The 15,067-nt window shown below is 44.3% G+C and overlaps 1 long non-coding RNA gene across 2 annotated transcripts; it reads right to left on the bottom strand.

Annotated features, from left to right (window-relative positions):
- Window positions 1-2,160: 2,160 nt before the first annotated feature.
- Window positions 2,161-13,129, bottom strand: LOC127004410 (uncharacterized). Of its 2 annotated transcripts, none has more exons than XR_007757776.1 (5): window positions 12,799-13,129; window positions 7,468-7,624; window positions 5,341-5,437; window positions 3,804-4,036; window positions 2,161-2,577 (listed from the first exon to the last, which is right to left on the bottom strand). It is a non-coding gene; the product is annotated as an uncharacterized LOC127004410 (long non-coding RNA). The 2 variants fall into 2 exon arrangements; XR_007757777.1 differs by having other exon boundaries at window positions 3,809-4,036.
- Window positions 13,130-15,067: the final 1,938 nt, after the last annotated feature.

Below are 15,067 nucleotides of genomic sequence, written 5' to 3'. Positions count from 1 at the left end.
CCCGCACGCCTGGTCCAGCACAGCGTGTGACGTGCTGTCTGTCATCCACGTCCCGGTCATCTCCCACTCGGTACCCTCGCCCTCTGTGACAGCTAGAAAAGCATGTCTCCCTCCTTCCCCTTTCCCTTCCTCTTCCTTCTTCAATATGCATGCCGTTTTCTTTTATTTAATTTAGTTCCTTTCCTCCTGCTCTTCATCTGTCAGGTGTCTTCTAGTGTTATGATCAGCGACCTTTCCAGAACTATACAACCCCGCACACATAATCACACCAGGCACGTGTATACCCCAGACCTGCACAGGAGTGGCCGAGGGCTTCCTTCTCTATAGGTCAGCGTTGGAAGTTTGGATAAAAATGGTGAGGAGGCAGAGTAAATTACCTAACTTTGCCGAGGTAGAGAGGGGGATCAGGGAGGAAAAGTTTCAAGTTACCATTTTTCTGTTAGGCTCCAAATCTCCTTTGTTTCAGTAATGGGAGGCGGCGCTGGTGATGGTGGCGGCGATGGGGGCAGTGCTGGCGGCGGTGTCTTCTGCGTGATGCTGAGTAAAGTGGCGGCGGCGAGAGGCTGCATGACGACTCAAAAACTGTCTCGTGGACCCTAATAAGTTGATTCACTTATAATTATCGTTAAAATGGTCAATTCCTGATGTTTTTTGGCAATAGTTGGCGTCAGAAACCGGTAAATACTATGCTCTGAGTACGATAATCTGGCAACGGTGACTGCGGACACGGGTTCAGATCCCGACTAATGCATGCGGACAGGCGCCCAGCCACCCAATTGTCTTCCTTATCATGGTTTATATATAAGGGAAACATGAAATAGGGGGCATACGCTGTAGCTGCGCGTGGCCTCGGTGTTCAACTCCATTGTCCTCGGCCATTGATCCTGTGCTGGTTGAGAACACAGGGGCAGTGTGAAATCCAGCTTAAAACAGTTTACCTTCCCCAGGTTTTCCTATGAACCCATTTATCGACCAATCCGGAAGGAAGGATGAACAGCTGGGTGGGCTGCACACCGACTGCCCGGGATGGGATTCAAACCCGGGCCCGCGGATTCGTAGCTAAGCACACTAACCACAACATCACGGGGCTGGTCGATAAACGGGTACCTGGGGGAAATCAGGGGAAGGTGAACTGTGATAACCCGGATGTTACATTTGGTTTCTTACCCATCACAGCTTTCCACCGTCGCCAGATTATCGTACTCAGAGCATAGTATTTACCGGCTTTTGACGCCTAACTATTGCCATGAAACATCAGGAATTAACTATTTTAACGATAGATATAAATTGATCTAGTTATTGGGGCCCAGGATACAGATTTTGGGTCGGAAGTTGGTAAATTTAAGAGGCTGAGTACGACAATCTGGCATCGTTGGCTCAAAGGTTAATGAGACGGAGAGGAGTGTCAAGGCAACGCGCAGCTCTCTCTCATGCCTACAACTTTACCCTACATATTACTGGGCCTCCTCATACTCCTCCAACGCCCTCACCTCTTCCCATCCTTCTCGTCGTCCCCCTCCTCTTTCCCCCCCACCTTCTCCCCAGTTCAACCACCCTCCTCCTATTCTTCCCCACCCCCGCCGCGGACCTACGTACATCACTAATTACATCGTCCTGTCCCCGCACAGATTTGCTCGGTAATTATGCCAGTTTGTTCCCCTGATTCTTGTGCTGATGAATGTGTGTGTGGAGGGAGAGAGTCTATATTTGGCACGAGAGAGAGAGAGAGAGAGAGAGAGAGAAAGGGAGAGGGAGAGATTCTGCGAAATACTACTTCCTTACCAGCTGTCACTTGGTGGAAATTATGTGGCAGTCTTGACTTTTCGTGTAATTACTTCTTGCTTATATTCGTAATTATCATCTTGAATAATAAACATCCTAAATTTTCTCTCGCTAAAATGAGTACGGACCCAAGGGCAGTCTTGCTAACTCGAGGGGAATTTCCACATATCATTTCGCGCCACATTTCTCACGCTGTGTTATGCCATCCTTTGTTTTTCGCTGTTTGTCTTCACCTCTATCGCATGTTCCTCTCTTCACCGCCTCCAAGTCCTCTTCACCCTTCCTCTTTTTGCTCACAGCCGCTTCTCCCCACATTAGTTCTCAGGTCTATCTACTGTTCCTTTTGTTTCAGGTTTTGGTTTTCTATAAATTCGTGGAAAATTTAATTAGTATCATTATTTTGTGCGTGTGTTGAAAATTTACACCACCTAAGTTGAAAAACCGTCAGGAAAGGAAGGTGGTCAAGGCTGGTGAAGGAAAAGGGGGTCTAGTGCGCCTGACTGTGTGTTTGTGCATGCTCTATTCCTTCATTGTGTCCCAACAATTTCAGGACGAACAGAGCTGACACTCTTCTACCATTCCCATTACGTTGTTGCAAGAATCCTCCGAGGCATTTGACTCTCGCCGTGTCCAGTTCCGGAGCGTGTTTCTAGAGGCGGCCGCTCCTGGGACGGTCATTGATTCTCCTTTCCTCCTCCAGCTTGAGCCAGCGATCCACAGTCTTCCGTTAACACTCAGGCTCCAGGGCAGAGCGGCTGCGTCGTCTTCCATCACCTTCACCCAGAGGATCATTTTCTGATGCGAAGTGGGTGAAAAATGCATGAATGGCCTGTGTGTTGTGGTAAATATGTCCTCGAAAACATTTTGCAAACTAAACTGACACTCTGCTTATTATGATTTGCTCGCTATCTCCAGTCACATTTTGCAATAAGTGAAAGAAATATTTATGTAGCATTAATATAATTTGTCTCACTTTTAAGAACAATAGGGATTCTTGGCTTTCATTTAAATCAAATTTCAAGAAAAAATCTAGACTTACCATGTTAATGTCATACATGTTGAAGTATTTGACAACGTTTCATCTTCATTTAGCTCTGTAAATAACCTTGCATTCCTATTACATATAAGCCATGTGTATTTTGTTTGCCCACGGGCTCCTCACAGTAAAGATCTGCTATAGTCAGACACAAATATGAAGTCCGTTGGGTGGGGCCCGAGCCTCCCCAGCCCCACAGCATCACGCCCAGTACATCACTCGTATATGTCAGCTATTTACTATTTGAAATTGTGTATTATTATTCTGTATGGATTAGATAAGACTATAGAGTGCTATGAATGTCAATTTTTAAAATAATAGCAATGAACTGTATTTATTTCATAAAACATGATATTTTTACTTTCTGACGTCAGCGGTCAAGGACACCATGTCACTTCCTCCCTCACCTCCACGCGCGATGGCAACTTTTCGTGGTTCCCAACCTTTTCAAAGCCGCGGACCATTACCGTAGGCATAGATCTAAGCATACACTGACATTTATATAGTCAAAATACATTTTATTTTTTAGCAATTTAAAATTCAGTGGGACCATACCGAGCAATGTAATGTTTCGCATTATACAAAGTAAAGTGATTCTAAAGGCTAAATTATTCATATGGACGCCATGAGGGAAAAATACTACACTAACTACAGCACTTAGTACTACAGTAGACATGGAAAAGAGTAGCTGTCATGGTGATAGATTCATGTACCTTTTGCAAGGTCTATCAATACACCAAAACGTAATATCTCATATTTTACAAATGAAATTAGAAATCCGATCTCCCTCTCGCTAGCTTTAGCTCGTCTTTTCTTTCTTTCTTTTTTCCCAGTGTGACCGTGCATGAAATAATGAAAACACTAAAAAAGATTGATAAGAGTAAACCAAGAAGAAAATAATGCCTAACAATAGACAACCATGGATGAAGGCGATTTCACACTACGTTTACTAGTTCAAAAGTACACAAAATGCTTGCAGACTCACCTTACCTTGCTTATACCGGAGTGACGAGCCAGATCGCGTTGGAGATAATGGACCCCCACATGTTCCTCTGCTGCCAGTCTCGCCACTTGTTGCACTCCACCTGTCTTGTGCTATACAGATACGTCCGCCTCTGTCGTCGTCTTGCTTTTCTCCCTTCGATCATTCATTCCCTCTCACAGAATGGAGAAAGCAGACTCATAATATTCCTAAATCCTGGGCGAATGCCATAGCTCCTGAAACATACAAACTAATTACCATGATAATCATCTACGTCTAAGTGTAAAAGTATAAACGTATACTATATTGTACAAGTATAAAAGATGATAACGCACAAACGCACAGGAACTCGCGCCCTCCCGCATCTACGCCCACGCGCGCGCAAAGTTTTTCTAATCTTTGGAGGAAAAAATAAAAATACACATGTTAATATATACACATACGCACGCCACGCACCCAGGCTTCCCAGATGAGGAAAGTAACGTAAATAATCACTCGGGAACCGTGAAGTGCTAACAGCAATGAAATTTTCCGTTACCCTAAATACAGATTATCAGTGTAAATTGAAGTTTCCATGTCCAATAAACGTCGTGGAAAATATTTGTTTTTGATAGACTTTGGGTGTGGATGAAAGTGCAGGAGTGGATGGAATACTTATACCTGCGAGAGCCAAGCAATTTCACAGAAAACATAGGGTTGAGAGAGAAGAGAGAGAAGAGAGAGAAGAGAGAGAGAGTGAGTGTGAGTGTGTGTGTGTGTGAGTGTGTGAGTGTGTGTGTGAGTGTGTGTGTGAGTGTGTGTGTGAGTGTGTGTGTGTGTGTGAGAGTTATTGCTTGCGTGGATCTTCTCTGCAGCAGCTCCTATTCTGGTAATAAAATTTTGCCCACTCTGCTGCTACTGGCATCGACGGGCAATCCTGAAAGAAAATGTCATATTAAACTGTGAAACCAATCAATTCATCTCCACACAACACAACACAACAACACACAACACACAACACAACACACAACACAACGGATTCTGAAGTAAACTCTCGCTTCACAACTTTACCGACCACTCCGGGACTGCAAAACTTTTACTTACAGAAGAGTATTTCAGATTCTCTACTGTTCCTATTTTTCACTATTTCCAATCGTTGTGAACGCTCCTTGTTACTCGACCACCAGAAAGCAAAATCAATATGAATTCTGAAGCAGTAGCAGCCGTTTGTTGGTTCTTTAATGCACCGTAAAGCACCTTAACTTGGATCTCTGCATACGATTTAACTCACAACAGTCTCCATGATATTCCTTTTCTAATTACCTTTAGCTTTCTTTACTTCGTCCTTCCCACCGCCCGCACTCCACCGCCTCCTTTCCCGAACTGTTGCTCTTTAAAAGGCAATTTCGCGCAGTTTGGCAGGCATCGTTGCTATCCATGTCGAGTTACCTTAAGCCTCGGCATTTGCCTTCTCTCTCGCTCACGCTTTCGCACGCACACACACACACACGCACACGCACACACATACACAAAGCACACTGCCTTGCCTGACGTTAATTACCAATATCTCCAGGAACACGCCTCGCTCCTCGTCCCTCTCGCGGCCTTAGCGCTGCTCTTCACTCCTTGCTCGGCTCCCTCACCGTCTCTCCCCAGTTCTGCAAATCGCATGACGTTTTTATTGGAATATACTAGGAAGATGAAGGGGAAATGAGTAGTCGGGTAGTGCTTAATAACTTAATATCATGCAGTTAACTAATATATGTATAAATACATTAATGAAGACTGCTTTGTGTGGTTTGTGTCGCATGTGCTTAGAATTCTACCGTGAGGAACACCGGAACTTCGTCGAGTGCTTTAATACCACCACTGAGTCATCTGTGGACCCTGGTTGCTACTAAAACACAACTTCACACAACATATACACACGCACAAAATAACGCTGCGCTAAACACAATCACTGGGACGGAAAAGGAGGCTGGCTGTTCTGCTCCCTGCCACGTCCAAAGCCACCGGACGCTCGATCGTTTCATTAAACAAACGAGGTCAGCGTCTCGGCAAAGTGCAGCATGAAGGTGGCAGCGGCATGCAGCGCTGGGATCAGAGCGGGGAGTTGGATCCCTGCTGGGGCGGCGGGCAACAGAATCAACTGCGTACGATTAAAAATAAAGAAGAAAAACCCCATGCGTGACTATTTCAAGCACGTGCGACAGGGGTCTTATTTATTATTTTTTTTATTTGTCTTCATTTTACTATTTAAACTAATGCAACAGTCTTTATATGGAACAGTCCTTTTTTATTTTATTTTTTATTTGTTTTCATGCTTTACTATTGAAACTAATGCAACACAGTCTTTATATGGAAGTCCTTATTTATTTTATTTTTTATTTGTTTTCACGCTTTACTATTTAAACTAATGCAACACAGTCTTTATATGGAACAGTCCGTAATTATCTTTTTACTTGTTGTCTATACGCTTTACGAGTTCAAGCACATGCACGCTATAGTCTTCACATGGAGTAATACGTTTAATGTCATCTATTTATTCATGCCTATACATATTTGTTGATTGAATTACTTTGCAACGATTTACTTTAGAATTCTAGTTTTCACACGCTAAATATTAAATGCAAAGGCGTCCATGTACTTTCGAATTTTAGTTTTCACACGCTATATATTAAATGCAAAGGCGTCCATTTACTAAAAACAAACAAACAAGCACATGGTCGCAAGCACGGACAGACTAATATATCCCTTTCCCTCTGGTCATCTCGCTGGGCAGTTTTGCGGAGCCTCCCTCAAACCTCCGCCTCGTTGCGCTGCCTGACAACCGCAATACATCTGGTCCTCATCAGTCATGCCTCGATACACCCGCCACCAACACCCGCATTGCTGGATCCGCCTCGCCGCCCTCCACGAAGCACTGCACTCGTACTTCCGCCCAGACCTCCTCCGCGGCGTAACGATAATATAAGAGGAGACAATAAAAGTGAGAATATAGAAAAGGCTTAAAGAAAAAAGAGAAGCGAACCAGAGTAAGAAAATACCCTGGTAGAAGAACAACACCGCCCCAAAAAAAGAAACAAGAAAAAAGAAAGAGAAAAATGAGTTTAATTTGTTAACACATCACCACCACTCACAAAACTTACACGCACAAAATCATTCCATAAGGCGCACGGAAGATAAAAACACACTCCAAAAACAATATCAAATAAACTAAAGGAACGCACTAACTAAAAACAATAAGGCCCATATTCTTAAACGTATCGGGCTCCCTATACCACTGTTTTCTTAGGGCCATAGAGAAGATTAACCGTTTTTTCTTGAGCGATTCCAGTTGAGGGTGCAGAGGGCGTGTAAACCTATCACAAGGATCACAAAACAGTCCATGAAAAGCTCAGCAATTTTCTACGTGACACATTTCTAACAGGTGAATTTAGCTGACGATAAGCTTCAAAATACGGGCTTAAAAGACGCGACGCCACAGGTAAACCACAGCCTCCGCACCACAACGCTGATCAAGACACACCAGCCCCTCACAATACCGGAACTGGATTTGCCCCGCCACATATATATCCTACGTCAACCCGCGCCTCAACACATCTACCTCACAGCCGCCTCCTCAGAATGCAATTGCTTGTCCTCCCCCATCCCCGCCCCTCCCTCCCCCACACACACAGACACACACCTGGGCCGCCACTTGTCCAGCCCTGAGCTGCAGCAGGTCGGTGTGGGAGAAGGGCGAGTCCCTCCACGGCTTCTCCTTCGTCAGGTCGCTGGACAGGTTGAAGGACCGCAGCTTGTTGTGCAGGAACTTGCGAACATTCCACGCCAGGTCGTTGTGGCTGCGTGGAGAAGAAAAATACAAGGAAAGCGTGGGAAAGAGGGTTATCTACGAGGGTTAGCAATACTGTGGCAAGTCAGGTTTGTTAATGTGAGAAGACAGAAGAAAAGAACTTGAGCACATGCCACGCCAGGTCGTTGTGGTTACGTGGAGAGGAGGAGGAAAAAGGTAAGCGTGAGACAGAGGGTTATTTACGAGACTCTGGAATACTGTGGCAAGTCAGTTTTGTAAGTGTTATAAGAAGCAAGTAACCCTCCCACATTCTCCATCAGGTCGCTGTGGCTGCGTGAAGGAAAAAACAAAGGGTAAGCGTGGGACACAGGGCTATTCACGAGGCTTAGCAGTACTGTGGCAAGTCAGTTTTGTTGTTGTGACAAGAAAGAAGAGAGGAGCTTGAGCATATGCCACCAACTTGTAACGTTCCATGCCAGGTCGTTTTGGTTGGGTGGGGAGGAAGAAAACAAGGGTAAAGATGGGGCAAGGTTCTTCACGAGGCTTCGTTGTAGTAATGTGGCAAGGGAATTTTGCTGTGATAGGGAAGAAAGGAATCTCCGCACATTCCACGCCCAGTCGCTGTGTCTGCATGGAGATAAAGAAATTAAAGGTAAATGTGGGGCAGAGTGGGGCTGCTACGCTGTTGTAAAGTGAAAATAACGAAGGTAAAAAAAAAGAACGGGAAAATGAAAATTGATAACCGAGGTCATAAAAAAGAGCAAAAGGCTATAAAGAAAAATGTATAGATGAGGAATTATGAAACTACTGAAAAAAATGAAACGAAGAAAAGTTTGAAAAAAGCTAATCGCTGTAAAGAAATGAAGAGATAAAGAAAAAATCAAATGGAGGGAAAAATGAAACTGGAAAAAAAGTTGGTAAAAATATTTAGAATTTATAAAGCTAACACGGAAGCTTTAATAACATCAGCGAAGAATTGCATAATGCTGAGATGGAAACGACGCTCCACACGGCAAGGCTAACAGCAACACCGCCGGAAAATGTGAACTATTCTCAACTCGGGAGGCGCCATAAGCGAGGCTGAAAAGTGTGTCCAGAAAAATGCCGCTGCTGTGTGATGCATGACGCGGCGTGATGAAACAGGACACGACGCTGGGGACGACGACGCCACGCACGAGAAAAAAAAAAAAAGGAAAGATGACGAGGGAAAAGATATCACACACACTGGTTGGAAATTAAGTTACTCTGATATGCATTTAGTAATATATGCTAATCAATTTGAATGTGTTGCGTTGTTTTCGTCCAATTTTCGTCCTCCGTCGCACTCTTCATTCGTTTGATGCATGATTTACTTTCCTGCCTCAGCCTGATTGTTAATTACCTAGCTGCATATTTAACTTTTCTTAATTTATCGTATATATTAATGTTTTCGATACAAGCATATGCATGTCGGCACTGATTGCATAAAACAAGGCATTAAGCGAGGAAAAATAGGAGGGATATAGTAGGGCGTAGCAGGGGAGAGAAGGTGGAAAAGTGAGGAAGGGAAGGAGAAGAGGTAAGAAGAGTAGAGAATAAAAGGGAAGAGAAGATGGAAAAGGGAAAAAGAGAGAGAAAAGGTAGGGAGAGAAGAGCATAGGTGGGAAGAGAAGAGGGAGAAAGGGAGACAAGAGGTAAGAAGAGTAGAGAATGGGAGGGAAGAGAAGATGGGAAAGGGAGAAAGGGAGAGAAGAGGTGGGGAGAATAGATTTTAGGAGGGAAAAGAAGATGGAAAAGGGAGAAAGGAAGGGAAAAGGTAAGGAAAGTAGAAAGAAAGGGAAGAGTGGAAAAAGGGTGATGATTGGTAGCCTAGATGAGGAAGAGAATGGAAGGAAGGGAGGTAGGTGAACGGATGCTATCTACACACTTTTTCTAACCTTGGTCAAGTTAGGATACACTCACAAGGCTACACGAGGTTATAAGGAGTCTGTAGGGGGCTCGTAAAAAAAAGATATTAATGATCGCTTTCTGTCATCGTGCCGACCCCTTAAAAAAATAAAAACTACACTATTTTCGTCTTTGTTTAATCCCCTTCACTCATCTCGAAAGTTTAATCAGTTCACCACACAATCTACGGCTTCCCAACGGCTGCAAATGATTTTAGTTTAGTCTATCTCGGTATGGTAAGTGTCGTTCTCCTAGTTCATTTTTTGTTGCTAGTATTGTTTTCACATTCATCTCGGTGCAGACTCAACTTCGCTCTTCAGTCCTTTTCCTTCTCTTCCCCTCTACGTCACCTTTTTAGTTTGCTCCTCCCTTCCCTTTCCTGTTCTCCTCTTCCTTCCTTTTCTCTCTTTCTCATTTAACCCAAACTTCTCGATATTTTTCATTTCAATTTTTCTTTCTCTTCTCTCCTAACTGTTACCCTCCTTTACTTTCCTCATATTTCTTGCACCTTTATCTCTCCCTCCTTCCTGCATTTTCTGTCGCTTTTTCTCTCCCGTTTCCATTCTCTCCCTCCCTCCCCTCTCTTTCCATCTTGGCTATACCATTCGTCAGATTTTCTTCACTCTTTCCCTTCTGCCTGCTGTCTTTTCCTCTTCCTTTCCCCTCATACTCCCTACTCTCTTCCTTCCCTCTTTTTCCTTCTCTCTCGTCGGCCCTCCTGTCGTTACTCGTTCATTTTCCATTATCTTCCATCCTTCTTTCTCCTTTCCTCTTTCCTAATATAATTATACCATTCATCACACCCTTTCTCTACCTTTTTCCGTTCTGTTTGTAACCCTTTCCTCTTCTCTTTTCCCTTCCTTTTCCATCTCCTACCCAGACCTCCATCTCCCTCATTTTCCCTCCTTACTCATTCATCTCCCATTCTCTCTCATCCATCTTTCTCCTTTCCCCCGTCATCCCTTTTCCTCCTTTTCTCCCTTCCTACTCCCTACTCTCTCCCTCCCATCTTTTTCCCACTCACGCCTCCGTATTCCTCATCTTCCCTCCTTACTCATTCATCTCCCATTCTCTCCCATCCATCTTTCTTCCTTCCCTCCTCATCATCATTCTCCCACAGAAATTACGACCGCTGAAATCACGCTCAATTTTCCTCTACAAGACCCAACTTTTTTTTTTCTTCCAATGGTAATCCGCAGCGACAGGAGGAGGGAGGTAGAAGTGTGGTGGGTGGACGGAGAGGGGTGAGGGGGGGCGCGTTGTTTCCCTCACCCTTATCAGAGCGCGCTATGCATAACATTACCCCTCGTCCCTTCCTGCTGGAGGCGCTGGAGCGAATATTTTCCGAGAGGCGGCCCGCAGCATCCACCCCCGGAGCTGATCCATCACAGACACGAATCACCGCCCGGACGCAAGGCAGCCAGATGTGGAGGTGATGGTGGTGGTGGTGGGGATGGTGAGGGGGCGAGAAGGGAGAGGTGGTGGTGATGATGATGATGATGAGGGGGAGGGAGGAGGGGGAGGGGGGGGAGGAGGAGGACGAGGAGGAGGAGGAGGAGGGGGAGGAAAAGGAAGTTCAGATAAGAATGATATAGTTTGAAGATGAAAAAAGATTACGATGATAAAATAAATATGATGAAAAGGATAATAAAGGTAAGGATGATGGAGCAGTAGGAGGATGACAACAAATATAAAAAGGATGATGTTACAAATAAACAAAACAATAATAATAATAATAATAATAATAATAATAATAATAATAATAATAATAATAATAATAATAATAATAATCTGGAACCTAAAAGACCTCCTTGCATTTCCGTGATCGCAAGCCGTCGGGCAAAAGCAGCGGCGGTCAAAGGAAATTCGTAAAATCGCTGAGCAAATTTATACAAGTAAACCATAAAAATAAAAGCTGTAAATTCATGAGCTTTTAAATTCCCTGTGAAGCGCATTAGCACGGCTCTGTGATAGCACTTTTTCTTTCTTTTTTTTTTTTCGATATTCTTTCCTCACTAAATTTTATCTTGAGTTCGTTTTCTGTTGTGATTATATCCATGAAATTTTAATAGAGAGAGAGAGAGAGAGAGAGAGAATGTGTGTGTGTGTGTGTGTGTGTGTGTGTGTGTGTGTGTGTGTGTGTGTGGCATGAATTCCTACAAATTGTAATAAGCTGTCCAGTCCTTTGGTTGAAATGATCATTGCACTTGACTACTATTCCTGCTGATTTCCATACGTCACGAAAGACTAATAACACTCATTTCCGTCGCTTCCATCTCCCCTAACAAGATGAAAACCTGTGGGAATGAGGGGGGGATGGGGGGGAATGGGGTTTGGGTGGGGGAGGCAAAACTACTAATTTACAAAACGATCGATCAAAACATTCTTCAGTAGTTTACACGTCACAACTACTAAGGTTTTCAGACAAATTCCATAGTATCTAGGAATATTTTTAAGATATTTGTATTGAATTTATTTAATACTTTCGTAGTTATAAAAATTGATGTATGAAATTTCAGATTTATTTTATATGCAATCCTCAAAATAATAGTTTGAACTGGTAGAAACGCACGGAAGAACACATGTACACATACTCCGTGGGTAATAGGCTGGGAATGATAATAACGGTCTCTTGGGGGAAGGATGGCACAGTCCTATCCTAGTAAATCAACTCGTTCTCCAACTAAATAAAATCTAAAATTAGTGATACGCGACGAATATTCATATAGTTATATCAGAATTTAAAAGGTAATGTAAAACTATGCTCCTCTTCTCTCTTCTCCTCTAATGCATTATCTACTAATCTATTTGGCCGGCAGCCCGGGTGCTAGGTAATTGATAAAATTTAATACCCAATTGTTTCCGGAGAACGAGCCTCTCCACCTATCTTTTCAGACTGACTTAACTTCTCTTTTGTACTTGTACGCATAAGAAATAACTGTAGAGTATTGTGAGTGAATGGGAATATCGTCTACACTTTTGGGGCTTCTGCCAAATCTTCTCTATTTTTCTTTTCTAACAAGGCACAGAAACCACAACCTCGACTACGTATTAATCTGTTTCTCAAACCTCTCAATCACCTCCATACTTCCCCAGCTACTGCCGAGCCTCCTTGTATTTCCCCATCTTTTCCCTTCCTTCCAGCCTATAGAGACTTAGGGAGGGGGATGTGGAGATAGTGAGCAGAGATTTGTATGAATTAATATTAAACTACTGCCGCTGGTGTGCACGTTAACTCGCTCACCCACTTGCCTCGACCAGCCACTCCCAGGCAAGTCACATCCCTGAGTCCCATACCTGAACACTGAAGGCTCGTTGGCCGGGGAGTGGCGCAGCCCTGCCCGGAGTCCCTGCACAGTGAATTTCGGTGTTCTTGAAGGATGAAGGTTATTGTGGAGGTAGGTGAGCAGGCGGCCACTGGAGCTAGCGGCGGCGCTCAGTGTTTCCTCTTGTGAAGTCTCCCTTCCTCCTCTGCTTCCTTATTTAGATACACTTGTAAGCAATGAATGACTCTTGATTAATTAATACTTGAATAAGACCGCGTATCTCTCCTCCACAGTAGGCAACTTGCAGCGTAACACCGTCAAGCCGAGGAGCCACCGCGGCGGACAGACATGCAACAACTGGCGGCCACGCTGAATGAGTTGCCAGGTCGGAATCTCAAAAACCTGCTGATTCGCCAACTAAAACTGAAAAGGGTAAACAAGCGCTAATTTCCCAACAAGTACACTATGTATTGTTTATTCTCCAAGAACCAGGAAGACAACAACTCTCAACAGGCGGATCAAACAGCGCGCCAAAGCTTCAGAATAAAAGCTTCGAACACTTGGCTCACATTGATAAGTCGGTTCGCATCGCAGGACATCATTACATTTACAAATTTCTGTTTTCCAAGTTAATGTGAATAATATCATTATGCAAAGATCAGAAAGATACATGACTGAAGGATAACAGGTGGCGCACACACTGTTAATGATTCAGAGTTGGAGCTTCGAATACTCACCACACATCCCTCCTTTCTCCTTTCTCACCTCCACGCATTATCTTTCCCTTCTCTTCTCCGATACTTCATAACACACACTTCCCTCTCTCTTCCAACCTTTTCCTCTTTGCCTCATTCCAACAGCTCTTCTCTCCAAGTTTCAGTTACCATACTCCTTCAAGAAACGCATTGATCGCCACTTTGCTGCAACCAGTGAACTGAACGTTCCCAAGAGTCCGTCGCATTCTTTAATCCTTCCTGCAAGCCACTCCTGTGGCAAACGGATTGATTAAATCACTAAACGCAGGCAACCTAGTAATGAGCCAACTTTTCTTCCATCGTCTCCATCGTCTCCTCCTCCTCCTCCTCCTCCTCCTCCTTCATCCCTCGCAAAAAAATGCACACTATATTATTTTCTTTCATGATTTTTGTCTTTCTCTCTTTTTATGCTCCTTCCTCATTTTCATCTACTGCTTTCTGGAAGTCTCTCTCCTCACTTTGATTTTAACCGTCTATCTTCCATTCTTTATTTTCTCTTCATTCCTCCTCGTTCTCTTTCTCCTCCTTTCCATCCTTTTCTTCTTCCTCTTTTTCCTTGTCCTCCTTGTCTTCGCACTCCTCGTCCTTCTCGTCCTCATTCTTGTCCTACTTTTCCTCATCTACTTATGGACGATGTTAAGGTGGAAGGAAAAGCCATCCAGAAAAGCCTTGATAGAATTAATCTCATGTCCGACGAGCTTCAGCCGTCACTTAATGATGAAAGACCCGAAGTAGGAAAGAATGTAATCAGGCGAGGTGGTGCAGGGAAGGCCGCTCTGCAGGTAGTGAATGAATGGAGAACCGGCTCCCACGTATCCATGAATAATGATAAAGACTCTCTCTCTCTCTCTCTCTCTCTCTCTCTCTCTCTCTCTCTCTCTCTCTCTCTCTCTCTCTCTCTCTCTCTCTCTCTCTCTCTCTCTCTCTCTCTCTCTCTCTCTCTGTAGCTAAAAAAATACATTACTATCAAGAGTAGCTAGTCACAAAATTATGGAAGCCGTTTCATAGATCTGCAGTTATAGATAAAAAAAAAAATAACGGAAATTACAAAGAAATAAAAGTTACAATGTAATAAAGTTTCTATCAAGTCAGATTTAGATTTCCAGTCCAGATTTAGAAGGAAAAAGATTTATGTCCTGGCGAAGTTGGAGGGAAGGGGGGAGAAGAGGGCGGAGGGGGAGGTGGAGAAGGGGGCGCCAGGTGGAGGGGAGGGTGGAGAAGGGGGCGCCAGGTGGAGGGGAGGGTGGAGAAGGGGGCGCCAGGTGGAGGGGAGGGTGGAGAAGGGGGCGCCAGGTGGAGGGGAGAGTGGAGAAGGGGGCGCCAGGTGGAGGGAAGGGTGGAGAAGGGGGCGCCAGGTGGAGGGGAGGGTGGAGAAGGGGGCGCCAGGTGGAGGGGAGGGTGGAGAAGGGGGCGCCAGGTGGACAACAGATGCGGAGGGGATGGAGAGGGGAAAAGGAGGAAGGGACAGGCAAGCAGTAACAGACACAGACAGAAGGAGAAGCACAGACAAAGAGAAACAGTGGACTTAGGCTTGGATAACGAAGG

Source organism: Eriocheir sinensis, chromosome 28, assembly GCF_024679095.1.
Source record: "Eriocheir sinensis breed Jianghai 21 chromosome 28, ASM2467909v1, whole genome shotgun sequence".
In the NCBI taxonomy this organism is placed as follows: domain Eukaryota; kingdom Metazoa; phylum Arthropoda; class Malacostraca; order Decapoda; family Varunidae; genus Eriocheir; species Eriocheir sinensis.
The sequence above is the reverse complement of the archived record's forward strand: the minus strand, read 5'-3'. Positions and strand labels throughout refer to the sequence as shown.